This window comes from Syngnathus scovelli, chromosome 13 (assembly GCF_024217435.2).
Source record: "Syngnathus scovelli strain Florida chromosome 13, RoL_Ssco_1.2, whole genome shotgun sequence".
Lineage (NCBI taxonomy): Eukaryota > Metazoa > Chordata > Actinopteri > Syngnathiformes > Syngnathidae > Syngnathus > Syngnathus scovelli.
This window is the reverse complement of record NC_090859.1, coordinates 5,114,724-5,136,389: the sequence shown is the minus strand read 5'-3', so window position 1 is coordinate 5,136,389 and position 21,666 is coordinate 5,114,724. Positions and strand designations below refer to the sequence as shown.

Below are 21,666 nucleotides of genomic sequence, written 5' to 3'. Positions count from 1 at the left end.
TGAAGTGGAAGAAAAAAAAAAAAAAGCTTACAGCAGCTGGTATTCCCAGGCGGCCTCCCATCCAAGTACTAATGCACCAGCTTAGCTTCCGAGATCGGGCGTTCTCAGGGTAGTATGGCTGCAAGCTGTGGTTAGTCCCAGAATGTTGCATTTTATAGATACAATCGCCCCTGAAAACCAAGACGGCGTTTCATTAAAACATGGCTATCGTGAAAAGTTATTGACAGCTTTTTATGTGGTTGCACGAATTTGCCATTGCGACCTGCAATTTGCTGTATCAAAATAAATGTAATAAAAACTAGAAAAACCCTACATGGAAGTGCAATGTGTTATTTTAGGTTCTTTTACGAATAAAGACTGCTGCTTTGAGTTCACAGGGAGCCAGCACCTGCGTGAACTTGGCCCCCCCAACCTCGCAAAATTTAAGGAAAATAGTTCGATTCGTTTGTGCTTCGTTTGTGCCGGTTTGTGCAGCAAAAATCATCGTTTGTGCTGCTATGGTTTTTTAGTTATGAACGATTATTTTATAGGTCATCCAGAGTTCACCCAGCCCCCCCTTTCCCCCCAAATGGACCCAAAATGGTACCGTGCGTTTGTGCTTCGTTTGTGCTGGTTTGTGCAGCAAAAAGTTTCGTTTGTGCTGCTTCCGTTTCGGAGATATTACACATTTATTTTTTAGCGATGACGTCATCGAGCCCCCCCCCCTTTTCCTCCACATGGACCCAAATTGGTACCGTTCGTTTGTGCTTCGTTTGTGCTCGTTTGTGCAGCAAAAATTTTCGTTTGTGCTGCTTTCGTTTCGGAGATATTACACATTTATTTTTTAGCGATGACGTCATCGAGCCCCCCCCTTTTTCTCCAAATGGACCCAAATTGGTACCGTTCGTTTGTGCTTCGTTTGTGCTCGTTTGTGCAGCAAAAATCATCGTTTGTGCTGCTATGGTTTTTTAGTTATGAACGATTATTTTATAGGTCATCCAGAGTTCACCCAGCCCCCCCTTTCCCCCCAAATGGACCCAAAATGGTACCGTTCGTTTGTGCTTCGTTTGTGCTGGTTTGTGCAGCAAAAAGTTTCGTTTGTGCTGCTTCCGTTTCGGAGATATTACACATTTATTTTTTAGCGATGACGTCATCGAGCCCCCCCTTTTCCTCCAAATGGACCCAAATTGGTACCGTTCGTTTGTGCTCGTTTGTGCAGCAAAAAATTTCGTTTGTGCTGCCTCCGTTTCGTAGATATTACACATTTATTTAATAGCGATGACATCACGTAGCTCCGCCCCCGTATTTACTTCCAAATGGACCCAAAATAAAATAGTGCCGTTCGTTTGGGCTTCGTTTGTGCTGGTTTGTGCTGCAAAAAGTTTCGTTTGTGCTGCTTCCGTTTCGGATATATTAGGCATTTAATTTCTAGCGATGACGTAACCGTATTTCGTCGCGAATTTCAAGCTCCTGGACTGGAACGCTCCTGATGTAGGACGAATACAAGGTAAATATGTTCTTCGTCTTTTTTTCTTCTTTTTATCTTGCAGAAAACTTTCACTGCGGGAAACGGCTTTTGGTACGAGGATATTTCTGTTCTTATTTTTTTATTGTGCTTATTGATTAATTCCCTTGTTATCATTACGCCTATATGATCATTATTTTCAATTAAATCTGACGTGTAAAAGGTTCACTGCAATCTAAATACCTGGTGAGTCTATGTTTGTTCCAAAACATTGATTAATGCAACAATTAATACATGTATGTGAAGTTGATGACAGCCAGAAAAAGAAACTTGAAAACGTGAAAAAATAACTTTCTTTGTCAAAGGGAACATCATCAACATTTTTTACAACAATTCAAACAATGTATTACTGCAATGTGTAGAACACAGCATGCGGGAAGATTTTAGTGTTTACTGATGCTGCTTTCACTCCACTTCCCAGGTCATTATAGATCTCCCAGGCATATGCAGTCCTCCTGCAGTATGCCACATAATGGCCAAGAGAATCCTGGGTCAGTCCTGGTTCAAAGCCAATGACAGCTCTTAAAGTAAATGTCTTCTCTTTTAGCTCCAGACTGGAGGGAAATTCAAGCAAGGCAACTTCCTTGCAACTGCTACCAAGGTCAGTGACAATCCACACTCATCCTTTTCACTTTTTTGTTTTGCAAAGCAAATCCGCATGTTTCCTTCAATGAAGGAAAGATGATGAGCAACAAACCGGTCCACACGAATGGGTAGGCTTTCATGCTTGAAAAGGCCTTTTTTTATGTTTTTGAACTCTGCTTCAACAGCTGCGGAACTTGCAGTGATGCTGGTGCTTTTGAAGAGAGGGACCATTATTGCTGTCCAGAGTGGCAAGTAACTTCCAAGTCTTGTTATTTGGGGTATAATCTCAGGGAGGAAGTGGATGTTGTCTCTATCCCCATCAGCCATGGCAAGTGACCTGCTCTCCTCACATATTTCTGTCACCCACTGTCGGACATTAGTCTGGATGTGTTGGTTTAATGCATCACCTGGTTCTTGTCCCTCATCTTCCTCATCTGAAATGGGGACAAATTCCTCCGCGATTTGCGCTCTCAAGTATTTCTTGCACTTTTCTAATGGGATAGGGGCTCCAGAACTGTCATTACCCTCTGTCTCACTCAGTGCCACAATGGTGATAGCACGGAGAAGTTCTTTTGCATGTTGCAAACATTGTGACTTAAGAAGCTGTGCTGTTGATCTGACAAAGAAATCCTTAACACGAGGTCTTTTGTTTTTCAGGCAGTCCCATCGGCAGATCATCTTAATACAGTGTGCTACATCTACCCTGACAAAACATGGGGGTAGCTGTCCAGGCTGATTCCCATGTGAAATGTTAAAGCACTCATTGATGTAGCTCTTCAAATCAGGATGAGGGGTAAAAGCTTTGACTAGAGCTCCAAGAATCGCCAGCGAAAAGTCACTTACTGCTTCTTTAGGAGCAGATGCACCTGCATGGATCCATTCCTTCAGCCACTGTGTGATAGCATTAATATTGGCAATTGTTTATTTTATTTTCGAACATTTAAAGAAATACAAGAAAGAAAGTAACAATACTGAAAATAATAACTCCGTAGCACAATAGAGAAGAAAGAAAAGAAAAAAAAAAACATTGCGTTATAAATTTTCACTTTATCATAAAAAATCTTATTTGTTCAAAAGGGAGTAGAAGGAAGCCAAGGCTTATCTAGCTCTACCCCTTGTAACCACGTTTGCTTGATTCCGTCAAGATTTGTCCATTTTCAGATTTGTTAAAGATATACATATATATATATACATATACACATACATACATATAGATATTATACATACACACACTTATACATACATACACCTCCTTTAGATAAATACAAAAGCAGTTTAAACACCTCACAGCATGCTACGGTATCCCATCAGTATTTTGCCTTTATAAATTTTTTTAAACTGAGGTAATGAACTACAATTCTTTAGTTCGTCACTGCTGGCGTTCCATAATTCCACACCTTTAACTGTTATACAATGCAACTTTAAAGTTGTTCTGACCACATCTCTTTTAAACATAAGTGTTCCTCTTAAATCATAGGTACTTTCCCTCCACTCAAACAACCTCTGGATACTGTTTGGTAATTGATTATTTTTTATTTTGTACATGAGTTGGATGGTTTTAAAATCGACTAGATCATTGTATTTCAGTGCATTCAGTTTTACAAAAAGAGGGTTAGATGGTTCTCTGTAATCAACATTATTTACAAGTCGTATAGCTTTTTTTTGTAGAATGTAGATTGGATCTGTGTTTGTTTTGTATGTGTTGCCCCACACCTCCACACAGTACATAATGTATGGGAGTATGAAGGAGCAGTACAAGGAATATAATGATGTTTGGTTTATAAGATTTTTTACTTTATACAATACTGCCAGTGATTTTGAGATCTTTGATTTGATATACATTATATGTGGTTTCCAACTTATTTTTTTATCTATTAGCACTCCAAGAAATTTTACTTCATTCACTCTTTCTATTTCTATATTATTTATTGTAAGAATTTTGTCTGTGTCTGTCGGACGGTTTCCAAATATAATATACCTTGTTTTACTTAAATTCAATGTAAGTTTATTTGTGTCAAACCAACTCTGTAATTTTTCCATTTCAATACCCACAATATCCAGTAGTTGGTCCAGGTCGTCCCCACTACAGAGCAGATTCGTGTCATCTGCAAAAACTACGGCCTTGAGTAATCTGGAGACCTTGCACATATCATTAACATACAAAATAAATAACAAGGGGCCTAATATTGAGCCCTGAGGAACCCCACACTTTACCTGCTTTAGCTTTGATTTGAAGTCCATTAATTGCACATATTGATTCCTGTTTGATAAATAACTGTTTAACCAAGTGAGTGGCATACCTTGTATGCCATATCTCTCAAGTTTTGTTAACAGTATTTTATGATTTACAGTATCAAAAGCTTTCTTAAGATCTAAGAAGACACCTACAGCATATCGTTTATTTTCAATAGCTGTTGTTATTTCAGCTAACTCTATATCATGCTTCTCTGACAACATCTGCACGACTGGGACACTGGAGCTGGTATGCCCTGTCATAACACCCTGATACAGGAAGATATGGCCAGACATGCCATTCGGCCTCATCAGTTTTTTAACTATTGAGCCCGTTGCATCAACACATAATATTGGGTGGGATTTCTTTAAGCTCTTGTACATATGCATTTGTGTTTGACTCCAATAGTGACAGAAAAACTTGTCAAGTCCAATGTCTTTGATGCTGTCACTGTGAGGTGCACTGTATTTCAACATCTGCAATGATAAAATTTGATTTTTGTCACCTAATGGCAAATCATTTTTCTCTTGCTTTGCCTTGCGCAGGGTGGCTAAATTTGGCAGGTGGCTTGGCTCAGGGTCTCCGAAGGTCATCAGTTTATTTGCCTGTGATGCTCGCCATACATGTGGTTCCAACCTGCCCTCACAAAGTTCCTTGGCTACCTGGACACGCAACTGTCCAGATAGAAACCGTTTTGAGCTACCAGTGTGCAGAGAGTCATCACTGTTCTTAATGAAACAGTTCAATATTATTGGACTGTTCATTTCTGGCTCTTCGCCACAGTTAATGTTGAGAAGGCCATGACACTCCTTGCAGTATCCTCTGATTTCGATATAATTATTTGAGACCAATGGATAGACCTTGGCTCTTTTAAAAACAAATGTGCAAGGAATTTGGACTGTTTTCCAGATTTGTTCATTTATGATGTGGGTCCAGATGCCAGGCTTCAAAATTCTATATTCTCTTTTTTGGGTTCGACGGTTCTTATCTTTGTATTCAGCCTTTTCCGGAATGAATTCCATCCACTTGTCAAAAGGAATATGAAGCTGAAATGACCGTTCAGGGCCTGATTCCGAGCTTGCTTCACTGCTAGTTTCAGGATCAGTTTCATCATGACTGAATCCCAGAGCTGACCAGATATTGTGTCTGTTTGTTTTAACAAAGGTGTACAGAGCCTTTGCAGACATCTTCCTTTCCAACTGGTCACTCAGATCTCTCCACACAGTAGCACTTGGAGTGGCTACCTTACCATTTTCAAGTATGGCCTCTTTTGAGGAGCAGAGAACTGCAACAATTAAATTATTGTCCACTGATGGTTGTTTGGGCATCTAGTTGAAGGACAAATATAATCAGTTGTGTATTTGTCGCTCGAAAAAGTTGCGCGTCTTTGTTTTTCGCCACCCTGTTGCGATATGTCTTACCGGCCTGCAGAGGTCACTTTGCATGGTAATTAGTTGGATAATACATGTGTAAGAATTGAAGAGTTATGATGTCAAGTGAAAATTTGTTAGAATAAAATACATGACACGGGGTTAATGAAGATGTATGATTATAATCATGCAAACAAATTTGTTTTGCGGCACAATCAATTGGTACGATTTTGGGTTCATTTGGAGGTTACGTCATCGCTAGAAATTAAATGCCTAATATATCCGAAACGGAAGCAGCACAAACGAAACTTTTTGCAGCACAAACCAGCACAAACGAAGCCCAAACGAACGGCACTATTTTATTTTGGGTCCATTTGGAAGTAAATACGGGGGCGGAGCTACGTGATGTCATCGCTATTAAATAAATGTGTAATATCTACGAAACGGAGGCAGCACAAACGAAATGTTTTGCTGCACAAACGAGCACAAACGAAGCACAAACGAACGGTACCAATTTGGGTACATTTGGAGGAAAAGGGGGGGCTCGATGACGTCATCGCTAAAAAATAAATGTGTAATATCTCCGAAACGGAAGCAGCACAAACGAAACTTTTTGCTGCACAAACCAGCACAAACGAAGCACAAACGAACGGCACCATTTTGGGTCCATTTGGGTGGAAAGGGGGGGCTGGGTGAACTCTGGATGACCTATAAAATAATCGTTCATAACTAAAAAACCATAGCAGCACAAACGATGATTTTTGCTGCACAAACGAGCACAAACGAAGCACAAACGAACGGTACCAATTTGGGTCCATTTGGAGAAAAAGGGGGGGCTCGATGACGTCATCGCTAAAAAATAAATGTGTAATATCTCCGAAACGAAAGCAGCACAAACGAAAATTTTTGCTGCACAAACGAGCACAAACGAAGCACAAACGAACGGTACCAATTTGGGTCCATGTGGAGGAAAAGGGGGGGCTCGATGACGTCATCGCTAAAAAATAAATGTCTAATATCTCCGAAACGGAAGCAGCACAAACGAAACTTTTTGCTGCACAAACCAGCACAAACGAAGTACAAACGCACGGTACCATTTTGGGTCCATTTGGGGGGAAAGGGGGGGGCTGGGTGAACTCTGGATGACCTATAAAATAATCGTTCATAAAAAACCATAGCAGCACAAACGATGATTTTTGCTGCACAAACCGGCACAAACGAAGCACAAACGAATCGGACTATTTTCCTTAAATTTTGCGAGGTTGGGGGGGCCAAGTTCACGCAGGTCATAAAAAGCTGTCAATAACTTTTCATGATAGCCATATTTCCATGTAGCGCGATTTCAGGGGCAATTGTATCTATAAAGTGTAACAATTTAAGACCAGCCATGGCTTACGGCCATACTACCCTGAGACCGCCCGATCTCGTTCGATCTCGGAAGCTAAGCAGGGTCGGACCTGTGTCGTCCTTGGATGGGAGACCGCCTGGGAATATTTTTTTCTTCCAATTCAATCGTTAAAGCAAATTTTGAAAACACCCATTACGTATGATGATTGCACTGCGACCTACAGCGACAACCGCATAGTGAAGTTTGCTGATGACACGACTCTGGTGGGTCTCATCACGAAGGGCGACGAGACTCGGTACAGGTCGGAAGTTGACCTTCTGACCACGTGGTGCAGGGACAACAACCTCCTGCTGAACGTCAACAAGATCAAGGAAATCGTTGTTGACGTCCGGAAGGGTCACACAAAACACCTGCCGCTGATCATCGATGGTGCTGTGGTGGAGAGGGTGAACTGCACCAAGTTCCTGGGGGTGCACATCAGTGAGGACCTCTCCTGGTCCGCAAACACCTCGTCACTGGCAAAGAAAGCTCAGCGCCGCCTGTACTTCCTGCGGAAGCTCAGGCGTGCATGTGCTCCTCAGGCAGTCCTGTCTACATTCTACCGTGGCACCGTTGAGAGCGTCCTCACCAGTTGCATTGCTGTCTGGGGTGGTAACTGCACTAAACAGAACTTGAAGGCCCTGCAGCGCATAGTGAATACGGCTGGTAAGATTATTGGTGCTTCGCTCCCCTCCCTGAAGGACATTTACACTTCCCATCTCGCCCGCAAGGCAACCTCGATTGCGAGAGATGTGAGTCACCCGGCTCACTCTTTGTTTGACCTTCTGCCCTCTGGGAAGAGGTACAGGAGCCTGCGCTCCCGCACCACCAGACTCGCCAACAGCTTCTTTCACCAGGCTGTTAGGACCCTGAACTCGCTACCCCCTTCTGCGTAGCGTGCGGCACTGTTGCGCTATTTTCTGGAATGTCTGCTGTACGCGCACTTGCTCCTTTTTTGCTCCTCTTATTTATTTATTTATTTATTTATTTATTTATTTATTTATTGTGTTATTTATTCATTATTTATTCAGCACGCTGTTGTTATACTTGTTTACTTGTTTGTCTGTTGTGGGCCATGTCTTGTCACCGTGGGATAGGGGGGGACGAAATTTCGGTTTCTTGTTGTTGGGCCACTAATTGGCCCGACAACAATATTAAGACATTTAACTTCTTAACTTCATTGATAATTTTGCAAGATATGATTCAATAAACAGTACTAATACGGACAGACCTTGAGTCTTTAGCCCAAGTTACAGGGGGGAACATATCCTCACGGGTGCCCTGTGAGAATATGTTCCCCCCCATTTAAAACGGTGTAAATGTAAATAAATGATTTGTGCACTGATAACTTTACAATATTGGATGTTAAATAAATAAATAAACAAATAGATAATGTTTTCTTTTCTTTGTTGGTCAAACAATATTGTCTTGAATTCAAACTTGTCACCGAAGCACCCATTTTACCCCACTTTGTAAGTGTGCACTTCACGTCATTTCGCCATTTGTCTTGGAGCTATTTCCGGCTACCCGGCGCGCGCTCACGGCCTCCCGGTGGTCCCGGTCGCCTCCGCGAACCGTTAAAAAAATGTCAAGTGAGCCTACCTTAAGAGAGTTAGAGTTACTCCCGCCGTTCGGCCGCTTAAAGTGCCACGGGAGGCGTAGCAACGCGAGAGTGTGCGCTTAGTGCGAGAGGTGGTGTTTTTACTCACCGCGTCCGCTAGAGCGAGGCAATTCCCCGCCACGGCGGCACCGACAGCTTCCGAGCGTCTCCCCGAGCGCTCGGAAGTTCGTGCGGGGGGAAGATGAGAGCCGTGCGAGGTACCAGGTGGACCCGGACGGTCACCGGCGCCGCTCGCGCCGGCCGCCGGAAGTCGAATGCGGCACCGCGGTGCTTGTAAAGTGCCGAACCGCTGGCCCGGGGCTATTTTCGGCCACTTGGCGCATGTGCACGGCCTTTCGGAGGTGCCGGGCGGCGTGCGCGAGTGCACCGGTCGCTGGAAGTCGAATGCGGCCCCGCGATCTCATCCGCGGTGCTTGTAAAGTGCCCAACCGCTGGGCCGGGGATATTTTCGGCCACTTGGCGCATGCGCACGGCCTTTCGGCGGTGCCGGGCGGCGTGCGCGAGTGCACCGGCCGCTGGAAGTCGAATGCGGCCCCGCGATCTCATCCGCGGTGATTGTAAAGTGCCGAACCGCTGGGCCGGGGCCATTTTCGGCCGCTTGGCGCATGCGCACGGCCTTTCGGCGGTGCCGGGCGGCGTGCACGAGTGCACCGGCCGCTGGAAGTCGAATGAGGCTCCGCGATCTCATCCGCGGTGCTTACAAACAGCCGATCCGCTCGTCTTGGAGCTATTTCCGGCTACCCGGCGCGCGCTCACGGCCTCCCGGTGGTCCCGGTGTTGTGCTCGATTTGGTTCCCCCGTGAGATTTTGTTCCCCCTGCCGCGGGAGCGCGCAAGCCTTGTTTGGAAAGCGAAAAACCGATGCCGTACGGCGTCGTACGGCGTCAGCACTATGTTGTTTTCAATTAAAACATTAAGAATTCACGTTTGCGTCAGTCAATTTTATGTCAGGCAGGGAACAAGGCGGAGGACTCGGATGCAGAGTCTTTCTTTTCTCTGATTTATTCCAAAAAATGATGATCAAAAAATACAACTCAGGGCGCCTCTTGCGCGGGAAACACTCGGCAAAAAGTCCAAACAAAAAGCGTCGCACTCGGGCGAGACAAAAAGGGATATGGGGAACAAGGCACTAACAAAAAGCGTCGCTCTGTGGCGAGACAAAAAGGAGGAATCTTACTGGGAGTTCGGACGTCAAGGAATCGCTGGTGGTCCGGACGAGGCAAGACACACTGGCACAAGACAAGGGGAAGACACGGACTAAATACACACGAAAGGGCTGGGACGCAGGTGCTGACAATTAGCGCCAACCACGCAGGTGTACACAATCGGGATCAGGGAATACAAGACTACCGAAAACAGAGGAAGGAAACACGAACTGAAACGGAAGGGATGACAAAATAAAACAGGAAGTGAAGTTACGACACAGACAAGACAGAAATCCGGAAAAATAAACGTGACCACATGACATTTTAATTTTTATAAAGGATTATTCTCATTTGATGTCTTTAAATTCATCTGCGTTCTGCCATTGAAGCGGGGTGCATTCAAAGACCAGTCGTACAGACGGAACACTCACTCACTTACCAAAAAGTAACGATATAATTACGTGAGCTCTTTGCATAAACCTCGATGCAAAGAAACTCCTCCTTTTGGGTACCGTTACATGCTACAAGGAGTATATATTACAAATGAGACTTTATTCTTAATTGTGATCATCATTCATCCATCCATTTTATTACTCAGGTATTTTCAAAGCAAATTAATATTGTTGCATTTATTAATTTGCTTTAAAATGACAGCGCAATATAATTAAAAGCTGACACTCTAGCAATGTCAAACGTGTTCATTTAAGAAAAAGCCACACACGTTTTGTGATCAAATCTTTCATAACGAGAATGATTTGAGTGAATTGATTTGAATGAATAATTGAAGAAATTTCAGTTCTGAAGGTGTCACGTCTCGTCCCCAACTGCTCCACTATGTGTCTGTTGTCTTGGTTTCTGTCAGTGTGCTCGCCCCTCCCCTCCTGTGTGTCCATGATCAGTGTGATTATTCCCACCTGCCTCTCGTTAACCTGTCATGTATATAAGTCCTTTCTGCCCCTCACTCCCTGTCGGATCATTGGTTGCTGTCGTTCGGTGTTGTCGTACTGTCTTGATGCCGGGGGCTGTCCTCAGACTGTTGAGGGCCAGGGACAAGGCTTTCAGAGCGGGGGATGAGGCTGGCTTGAGGACAGCGAGGGCCGACCTGTCCCGAGGCATCAAAGAAGCGAAGAAGGCGTACTCGTGCAAGGTCTCCACCCACTTCAAGGACAGCAAGGACGCACGTAGCCTTTGGCGGGGCATTCAGACCATCACGGACTACAAGCCCGCGCCGAGGAGCTGTGAGGGCGACGTCCGTCTGCTGAACGTTCTGAACCGCTTCTTTGCTCGCTTCGACGCCCAGAACAGCACTTGCCCGCTGAAGTCCACTACCCCCCCCACACGAGCACCCCCTGCGCCTCTCTGCCGACGGTGTGAGGAGGGCGCTTGCCGCTATTGACACCCGTAAGGCGGCGGGCCCTGACAACATCCCGGGTCGAGCGCTGAAGGACTGCGCTGGGGAGCTGTCGGGTGTCTTCACGGACATCTTTAACGTTTCCCTGCAGCAGGCCATCGTCCCCTCGTGTTTCAAGGCTGCCACCATCGTTCCTGTGCCGAAGAAACCTGCACCGTCCTGCTTCAATGACTACCGCCCCGTGGCACTGACGCCCATCATCATGAAGTGCTTTGAGCGGCTGGTCATGGAGCACATCAAGTCCGTTCTCCCCCCCACCATTGACCCTTTCCAGTTTGCGTACCGTGCCAAGCGGTCCTCTGAGGATGCCATCTGCTCTGCCCTCCACTCGGCCCTCACCCACCTGGAGAGAAAGGACTCATATGTGAGGTTGCTGTTTGTGGACTTCAGCTCTGCCTTCAACACCATTGTGCCGCAGCGACTCATCCGCAAACTCGACGAGCTGGGCCTCAGTACCTCCCTCTGCAACTGGATACTGGACTTCCTCTGTCAGAGGCCTCAGGTGGTGCGTGTTGGCGACAAAATCTCCGCCAGCATCACGCTGAGCACGGGGGCCCCCCAGGGCTGCGTGCTCAGTCCATTGCTCTTCACCCTGCTGACGCATGACTGCACTGCAACCTACAGCGACAACCGCATAGTGAAGTTTGCTGACGACACGACTCTGGTGGGTCTCATCACGAAGGGCGACGAGACTCGGTACAGGTCGGAAGTTGACCTTCTGACCACGTGGTGCAGGGACAACAACCTCCTGCTGAACGTCAATAAGACCAAGGAAATCATTGTTGACTTCCGGAAGGGTCACACAACACACCTGCCGCTGATCATCGACGGTGCTGTGGTGGAAAGGGTGAGCTGCACCAAGTTCCTGGGGGTGCACATCAGTGAGGACCTCTCCTGGTCCGCAAACACCTCGTCACTGGCAAAGAAAGCTCAGCGCCGCGTGTACTTCCTGCGGAAGCTCAGGCGTGCATGTGTTCCTCAGGCAGTCCTGTCTACATTCTACCGTGGCACCATTGAGAGCGTCCTCGCCAGTTGCATCGCTGTCTGGGGTGGTAACTGCACTGAACAGAACTTGAAGGCCCTGCAGCGCATTGTGAATACGGCTGGTAAGATTATTGGTGCTTCGCTCCCCTCCCTGAAGGACATTTACACCTCCCATCTCGCCCGCAAGGCAACCTCGAATGCCAGAGATGTGAGTCACCCGGCTCACTCTTTGTTTGACCTTCTGCCCTCTGGGAAGAGGTACAGGAGCCTGCGCTCCCGCACCACCAGACTCGCCAACAGCTTCATTCTCCAGGCTGTTAGGGCCCTGAACTCGCTACCCCCTTCTGTGTAGCGTGCGGCACTGTTGCGCTATTTTCGGGAATGTCTGCTGTACGCGCACTTGCTCCTTTTTTTTTTTCTGCTCCTCTTATTTATTTATTTATTGTTGTGTTATTTATTCATTATTTATTCAGCACGCGTTTGTTATACTTGTTTACTTGTTTGTCTGTTGTGAGCCATGTCTTGTCACCGTGGGATAGGGGGGAACGAAATTTCGGTTTCTTTGTGTGTCTTTGGCATGTGGAGAAATTGACAATAAAGCTGACTTTGACTTTGACTTTGATGTCCTGCTGTCTTCTTGTTTCACGTCCCGGTCAGTCAAGTTATTGTTTAAGTCATGTCAGTTTGCCTTTTGAGTTGCTTCAATAAACCCTGGTCCAAGCTGCACTTGGTCGCCCTGTTCCATTCCGATCCTGACAGAATGATCCGACCACTACAACGACCAGCGCTTGGACCCCCCCTCCACCACCAGCTCCCACTGCGACGCCCGATCCACATCCGAGCATGTTCCAGCGCCATGGGCTTGCAGCCTCCATCGGATCTTGCTCCAGCGACGCCGGACTCACGGCCGCCATCGGAATTCCCCCCCGGCGCCATCGGCTCCGCGACCGTCATCAGACTTCGCTCCCGCGACGCCGGACCCGCGGCCGCCATCGGAGTTCCTCCCGGCACCATCGCCTCTGCGACCGTCATCAGACTTCGCTGCCGCGACGCCGGACCCGCGGCCGCTATCGGAGTGCCCCCCGGCGCCATCGGACTCGCGGCCACCACCGGGCTCCATCCCAGCGTGCAGGACCTGCGGGCGTCGCCAGATTTCAAGCCAGCTGCGCCGGACCCGCAATCGTCCCTGGCCCCACTCCCACTGCTGTGGCGCGTGGTGGCTCATGCTGCTGCCACAGCTCCGCCTTCCGATTGACGCTGATCGCGATCTGGACTTTTAAATGCCGCAGATTGCGGCGCTGACTTTCGTATGCCGCTGATTGCGGTTCTGTTTCCCCGAGTCGCCGCAGAGTACGGTTGTGTTTCCCCGAGTTTCCGCCGATTGCGGTCCGGTCCCCAAGTCGGCGCCCGAGCGCGGTTCAGTTCCCCAAGTCGCCGCCCGAGCGCGGTTCTGTTCCCCAAGTCGCCGTCCGAGCGCGGTTCTGTTTCCCAAGTCGCCGCCCGAGCGCGGTTCTGTTCCCCGAAGTCGCCGCCCGAGTGCGGTTCTGTCCCCGAAGTCGCCGCCCAAGTGCGGTTCTGTCCCCGAAGTCGCCGCCCGAGTGCGGTTCTGTCCCCGAAGTCGCCGCCCGAGTGCGGTTCCGTCCCCGAAGTCGCCGCCCGAGCGCGGTTCTGTTCCCCAAGTCGCCGCCCGAGCGCGGTTCTGTTCCCCAAGTCGCCGCCCGAGCGCGGTTCTGTTCCCCAAGTCACCGCCTGAGCGCGGTTCTGTCCCCCAAGTCGCCGCCTGAGTGCGATCTGTCCCCCAAGTCGCCGCCAGAGTGCGGTTCTGTCCCCCAAGTCGCCGCCAGAGTGCGGTTCTGTCCCCCAAGTCGCCGCCCGAGCGCGGTTCGGTTCCCCAAGTCGCCGCCCGAGCGCGGTTCGGTTCCCCAAGTCGCCGCCCGAGCGCGGTTCTGTCCCCCAAGTCGCCGCCCGAGCGCGGTTCTGTCCCCCAAGTCGCCGCCAGAGTGCGGTTCTGTCCCCCAAGTCGCCGCCAGAGTGCGGGTCTGTCCCCCAAGTCGCCGCCCGAGTGCGGTTCGGTTCCCCTAGTTTTTTTTTTTGGGACGTCGAGAGCCGGTCCTTGTGGGGGGGGTTGTGTCACGTCTCGTCCCCAACTGCTCCACTATGTGGCTGTTGTCTTGGTTTATGTCAGTGTGCTCGCCCCTCCCCTCCTGTGTGTCCATGATCAGTGTGATTATTCCCACCTGCCTCTCGTTAACCTGTCATGTATATAAGTCCTTTCTGCCCCTCACTCCCTGTCGGATCATTGGTTGGTGTCGTTCGGTGTTGTCGTACTGTCTTGATGCCGTCATGTCCTGCTGTCTTCTTGTTTCACGTCCCGGTCAGTCAAGTTATTGTTTAAGTCATGTCAGTTTGCCTTTTGAGTTGCTTCCATAAACCCTGGTCCAAGCTGCACTTGGTCGCCCTGTTCCATTCCGATCCTGACAGAAGGCTCCTTTTGTCCCAAGCAAAGTGAAAGGTGGTAGGATAAAAATTGTAACAGGAACGCTATAAAAAATGTCAAGCCGTGAATATTTGTGCCCCCTCCCATTTTGAGAACGGTGAGTCCTGCACATCGACTAGCTTTTTTTCTGTCTTCCTGGGGGTCTGCTCAGGTAGTGTGGCAAATTTGAACAGGTTCCCTCATTCCTAGCCCAAGTTACAGGGGGGGAACATATCCTCACGGGTGCCCCGTGAGGATATGTTCCCCCCCTTAGTTTGAGAACGGTGAGTCCTAGACTCCAACTGTTGTTTTCTGATTTGTGCAGTGATACTGTTATTACTGCACTTTATCAATGTCTTTGGCCTTATTTTGGTCAAACAACTTTTTTTCTTTATCATATAACATACATCAAAAATAATGACTTTAAACTTTAAGAAAAAAAACGTTTTTTAAATAATAAAATAAATAAAAAAATGTAATTTAAAAAAAAGCAAAATGGTCTTCAAGAGCTTCAAATATTTAGCATTTAATTTCTGTACATGTTGTACACAAAAAAGAGCCTTCGATTGGAGGCTCCCCAACACATACAAGATGGAACCACCTGCAACACTCGTCACACTGAATCTGTAAAACAAAGAAAAAAGCAAGATCATTTAATGCAGCACATTTACAATAATTTACAACGCATGTGTAATTCAACATATTTCTTAATCATCACATGCATTAGTTAACAAGACCTGACATAATTACCCATCTGTTGTCTGTGTCATGTGTAGCTTCCCCACAAACAAAGCACAAGTCAGATAAATCATCTGTGAAAACAAAGACAGAAGAATTGCTATCGTACTTCCCTGTGTAAAACTTAACTGAGTTGTATATAGCATTGATAGCACAGTCAGGACCATTCTTTGGGTGGCAATAACATCTCTTGGGTGCATATTACTTACCAGTCTCTAATAGAAGTGTGGTGGCAATTTGCAGCCTGTACCTATTTATATCGTGTGCCTTTGCTGAGAAGTCTATTTCTTCATTTTAAAGAAGATGTTCTGCAAACTGAAAAAGACAATGTAAGATGTTGACAGTGCATAAAGAATACCTTAAATGTTTGCCATCTTTAGCCTATATATCGTACAAAAAATTCTACTGTCAGACAATTTGTTTTAGTCCTTTGTTGTATGAACGCTAAATTAGTTTTTTGTTTTGAGTAATGTTTGTTTAAGTTTTTGCATAATTGAGTGATATGAGTTTTGTAAATATAGTCTGTAAATCAAATGCATACTTTCAAAGCAAAGACACCACAAGAGGTTGAATCTTGTTGCCTGGGATGGGGGACAGTGCCACAAATCCACCTGGAAACATTGCACCCTTTGTTGCACATGAACGCCCTGAAATATAAGAGCCAGCACATAAACACAAATTTCAAGTTTTATCCGTCAATTACATAATTTGTATTGATAAAAACAAAAACCTAGTCCACTTTCAAAAGAAAGCGCACATCTTCAGTTAAATTTTGATATCACAATAGAACTCTGACTTTTAGAAGCTGTGCTTACCGGGTTGATTCCAGGCATTTTTTAATGTCCATTTGAGACTCACCAAGAGGATCAAGCAATCCTTTTTTCTCCTGGCATGATTGCCTATATTTTAAACACAAAATATGAGGTTTTATTATTCATATGCATGAATTATCAAACATTTTGCACATAACTACATATTTTTTGCTGTAATGTTACTCCCTCTTGTGGCATTAAAACATTTCTTTACCGCCAGCTTCCAATGATTATGCTCTGTCAGGCAGGGAACAAGGCGGAGGACTCGGATGCAGAGTCTTTCTTTGCACTGATTTATTCCAAAATAAGATGACCAAAAAGACAACTCAAAGCGCCTCTTGTGAGGGAAACACTCGGCAAAATCCAAACAAAAGGCGTCGCACTCGGGCGAGACAAAAAGAGCTAGGGAGAACAAGGCACTAACAAAAAGCGTCGCTCTGTGGCGAGACAAAAAGGAGGAATCTTACTGGGAGTTCGGACGTCAAGGAATCGCTGGTGGTCGGGACGAGGCAAGACACACTGGCACAAGACAAGGGGAAGACACGGACTAAATACACACAAAAGGGCTGGGACACAGGTGCTGACAATTAGCGTCAACCACACAGGTGCACACAATCGGGATCAGGGAATACAAGACAACAGAAACAGAGGAAGGAACCACGAACTGAAACGGGAGGTGTTAGGGTTTTCCAGGTTATCTTTATCATAGGATTATATTGGAATGCAACAGGTAATAAATACCTTACCTTGTCCTCCTTATCACAAGATCGTAAAACATCCCCTGAGATGTTTAGACTAGAGGACAAGGGCTTTCTATTCAGCCCACTCATACACCCACTCTGTTTCTCTTAATAAATATTCTCTTGCAGGAAGGAGAGTCCAGACCTCCATTCGATCATCGCTGCACACACAGCGACGAATGGACTCTCCACCTGCAGATGTCTAAAAGAACTTGCCTGTCTCCCGTGTGGTTCTTGCAAAATAAGTTGGAGTGAGCAAATCTCTAACATTTTGGTGCCGAAACCCGGGACCTCTCATACCCGCTATCTGGCTGACGAAGGAGGACGTGCTGCATTGTCGACAAGCCAGCGTCCATTAAGAGGACCTGGAGGAGAAAGTCCTGGGAAGAGAATTCTTCGCTGGGCCAGCATCTTAGGTCTGCCTTCGTCTGACAGAGGTGGATTGACGGGACCCGGCAGTGCGACGAACCAGGGGACAAGTAAGTTAAAGGCCTGAAGTTGTGTGATTGTGTTGTTGTGAAACGCGTAAAATGTAGAGGTGCACGAGAGCCAGCTTGGGTTCAAGTCCCAGTGGAATGAACAGGCTAAGAAAAGCAGAGCTTCTTTTTTGTTCATCGAAGAGGTGCGTAGACTCTTCTTTGTCTGTTCTTCCGAGCTGAGGGATCTGGCTTGGGTTAGAGTCCCAGTGGAAGGAACGTACTAAGAAACACAGAGCTTCTTTTTTGTTAATCAAAGAAGGGCGTAGATTTTTCTTTGTATGTTTTTCCAAGCCAAAGAACAGCTTGGGTTCAAGTCCCAGTGGAAGAAACGGGCTAAGAAAAACAGAGCTGCTTTTTCTTAATTGAAGAAGGGCGTAGATTTTTTCTTTTGTCCGTTTTTCCAAAGCTGTTTGGGAGGGTTTTACACCCATCCCTGGATAGGCCTAAAAAAAAAGCGCTGGAGTTTGTGTGATTGAGTGTGTGACTGGTAGGATAAATCGACTAAAAAGCAGTTCTAGCGTTGATCCACGGCAATAAAACAGGCTAGTAATCTGTTGAAAGGTCAATTTAAACCTGCATTGAGGATCCTCAAAGAAAAAAAAAATTGAAAAAAAAAATAGATAGATAAAGATAAATAAATAAAATTAGAATGTGCTGTCCTCGTGTGCATGGGAGGGACCAGCTCATGATCGACCACAGGAAATGGCCAGCCTGTGACGAATCATTGGTGCTGGGAACTACCTTTTGCATGCGAGAGCTGTGCATGTGTGTGCGTATATGTTAAAATGATGAACATTGGCTAAAGTTTTAGTATAAAAAAAATTTGCTAAAGTGTGGTCTATCCAATTTGCACCGCAGAACAGAAATGATTTTGAAAGATAAAAATGAGAGGAAAAAGAGAGAAATCTGTTTGCAAGCAGAAACTAATCCACACTAGTGCATGTTAAGTGTCGAGCCCACATGAGAAATTCGAAGAAAAAAAATGACAGAACATGCTTTCAGGAATTGGAAGAAGCTAAATTGTGAATTTAAGATTTTGCAATGCTACATTTAATAGGAATAATTGATTGGTTGTGTTATAAGATTATACAAAATTCTAAATGCAAGCTAAATCTGAGAGATTGAGTTCTTCAAATTTAAAAACAAAGAAAAAATTCAGATTAATTTGCCAATTGTTTGTTTTAGTTTTTTTTTAATTGGTGGATTGTTCTACCAGGAAACCTGAGTTGAAAATGATATATGAATGTTGTGTGGTGAGCTTGGATGAATTGGGACCAATGTGATAGGAAGACTCCTTTTTGGAGACTGTGTGAGATGCATATGATGAGCATTGATGAATGATTGCCTGAATGAAAGGTTGAATGGTTGAAGTTGTTGGCGACTACTATAGAAAATTAGTAGAGTGACTTTGATGAAAGAGTGATTTTGAGCAGGTTGAATGTTAGAAACAAACACGTAGCTTTTGGATTGATAATTAACTAGAAAAAAAACTGGAGAACCAGTAACACATGTAGAAGATGTGTGAACTGAGAAATTGAGAAGCGTTTTGGAAAGAAAGTCAAATCAAATGATGATGGAATCGTATGTAGTAAAGAACGCATTCTCCCAAAAAGTTTGTCAAGGTGTGAGGCATGGGCGTTGCCAAGCCTCAAAAGGGGGGAGTGAGTAGGACAGATAGTGGAAGATAGTAATAATACAACACTTTATGACAATGAATTTTCGAATACATTTGGTGTTATATTGTGGTAAATTTTTTGTTCTGGTGTAGATAGGTTAGCAACACAAGAGATTTAGAGGTTCAAAAGAAAGACAGTTAATAGAAAACATTTTTGATTTGGACAATTGCAGGCTAACAGGAACATGAGAACGATAAGAACTACGAGGTGGGATCCAATTTCATTGGGGAGATTGAGAATTCACAGCACCATACGCTAAGTCACATTTTTGAGCAAGCATGACAATAACTAGTGAGAGGTCAAGACATACAGATCAGGGCTTGATGTGGAAAGCAGACCTCGACGAGTTGATTTTCAATAATGATACTGAAGACAACATACTGTCCGATTAAATTGGAACTATAGATAAAATGTAGCTCAAAAATAGGATGAGTTGCAGGATTTACGATATAAAAACGAGACCGCTGTTATTAGGAGAATTTGAAGTTTGGTAAATAAATGTTACCAGCAAATTGATGGAAGCAGCTACATTTGGAGATAGTCTTACAAGTTTGACGTCCCAGCCTGTCATTCTCAGTGTCAGGGCCCCTGAAACCCAATCCGAGTCTTCGCCTGCAGCCGTGAACAACTACAAAATGGTGCCTGGCTCTGAAGCACCTTTGACCTTTGGCGAAGGACAAGAAAAGACTGCTGTTGTGCTTGGAGAAGGACAAGTACACTCCGGAGGACAGACAACATCCTCGGGGACGAGAAAAGACAGTGAAAAGCGGAGGAACTCACAATGATGAAAATTGACTCATTTGAAGAATGGACTCATTCAAGAGTGATGGATGGGGTCGCTCTGAAGCAACAACAAAAGAACACCAACTTGAGAGGGTGAAGTGCGGCAAAAAGATATGGACTTGGAGTGTCCGACAACCAAATCGCACTCCTTGCTACGGCGTTCCCAAATTTGGTGAAGCTTGGTTCAAAGTGGAAGGGAGGTTCATTGTGCACTGAGTTTGACAGAACTGAGGAGATTTGATAAATAAATAAATAAAAATTTGAAAAATACGTAGGGCTCCAGAGAAAAGCATTATAATCAGAGATTGAACGGATTTGGATAAAACAAATAGGCTAAAACGGTAGGAAACAAGAGCAAGATCTGATATTTTGGCCCATCAAGCTTAAAACGTAGAGGTCGAGTTATATAAATTTTAGAACAGGACATTTGGCAGTCAGGAGGAAGCTAGGTTGCTCAATGTACCTACTCAATACAATAGTAAGGTTTTTTATACCACAGTGGAGGTTGGATGGTCAGAAAGTTAGGTACGTTCAATTTTTGACATTCACACAATCATGCATAAGAGTCACAAGGCGACAGTTAACAAGACAATGACTGCAATAGGGGCCACCTACGACTGCACCGACATGAAAAAGTAGAAGCGAGAGAGCAGAGTATGGGATTATATGCTAAAACGTCTGCTATACAGTTACCGATAGGAGATTCCAACAAAAGAAGCTACATGAGAGATGGATTAGAATCCCTTTGTCTGTGTGTTCTGTTTGAGTAATCTCTGTAAAATTGTGACAGTCTTGTTGTCGTTCGTCTGAACTTTGTATGCCGTTTTGTGTATGTGTGCGTGCAGATGTGTGTGTGTGTGTGTGTGTGTGTGTGTGTGTGTGTGTGTGTGTGTGTGTGTGTGTGTTCACACCCTGTGTGGGTGCGAGCGTGTGAGGAGAAAGAAGGTTAAGACAATCTCTTTTAAACCAGGAGGCAATAAATGGGAACGCCCCTGTCATAAATAGTTTTTGGTTAAAGGGAATCATTAGGAGGTGTTCAAACTCTTCCCGCAAATACTCCTATTTGCCAGTTAAATGGGCACGACAATTGACTACGAGAGTTGCAAACAACAGATGAAGAGCAGTCCTTGGCAGATTATATGATCAGGACGCTCAAACTGTGTCAAAGACAAATTTACTGCCGCTTGATCTTTCCTCCTCACAGGTCGACAACCCCATCAATCCAGGAGACTGGGTCTACATCGAGGTCATCAAAAGAAGGAACTGGGCCAGCCACGACGGGAGGGACCATTCCAAGTCTTGCTGACTACACATGTTGCATCCAAGGTTGCAGGACCCACAAATGCATTAACGACGACTGCTCTCCAGGAGGAAACTGGATGGGAGCTTTGGACATCACCGCTGTGTGCCAGGATGAGAGAGCCGTTTTCAAGGTGTAAGGGCTCTACTACCAACATGGCTGCACCATCGGACGGGACCTACTTCATCCAGAATTTCAGAGGCACTGCCTCACCTGCATCCTATGAGTGCACGTGCCTGTTCAGTACGGATCATGGTTTTGTGGTCACGAGAGTTGTCCGATGCTGCCTGCCAACTGGACACGAGTGTGTGCGCCAGTGTGTGTGACAGACCTCACCTACAGACTAGAACATCAGAAGCTGACGAAAACGCGAGCACATATACAACTTCTTAGACGTGACAGATGTGATAATGATAATGAGAC

The 21,666-nt window shown here is 45.7% G+C and overlaps 2 long non-coding RNA genes across 4 annotated transcripts; one reads left to right on the top strand and one right to left on the bottom strand.

The window, feature by feature from the left end:
• The first annotated feature begins 718 nt into the window (after positions 1–718).
• Positions 719–5,858, top strand: LOC137840839 (uncharacterized). 3 transcript variants are annotated; one of them, XR_011087944.1, is made up of 4 exons: positions 719–1,486; positions 1,926–2,105; positions 2,275–2,421; positions 2,751–5,858. It is a non-coding gene; the product is annotated as an uncharacterized lncRNA (long non-coding RNA). The 3 variants fall into 3 exon arrangements; XR_011087943.1 differs by lacking the exon at positions 719–1,486 and having other exon boundaries at positions 1,493–2,105; XR_011087942.1 differs by lacking the exons at positions 719–1,486; positions 1,926–2,105 and having other exon boundaries at positions 2,125–2,421.
• Positions 5,859–15,216: 9,358 nt separating this feature from the next.
• On the bottom strand, positions 15,217–17,136 carry LOC125979843 (uncharacterized). The gene is made up of 5 exons (XR_007485423.2): positions 16,269–17,136; positions 15,995–16,100; positions 15,663–15,768; positions 15,466–15,527; positions 15,217–15,339 (listed from the first exon to the last, which is right to left on the bottom strand). It is a non-coding gene; the product is annotated as an uncharacterized lncRNA (long non-coding RNA).
• Between the last annotated feature and the right edge of the window lie 4,530 nt (positions 17,137–21,666).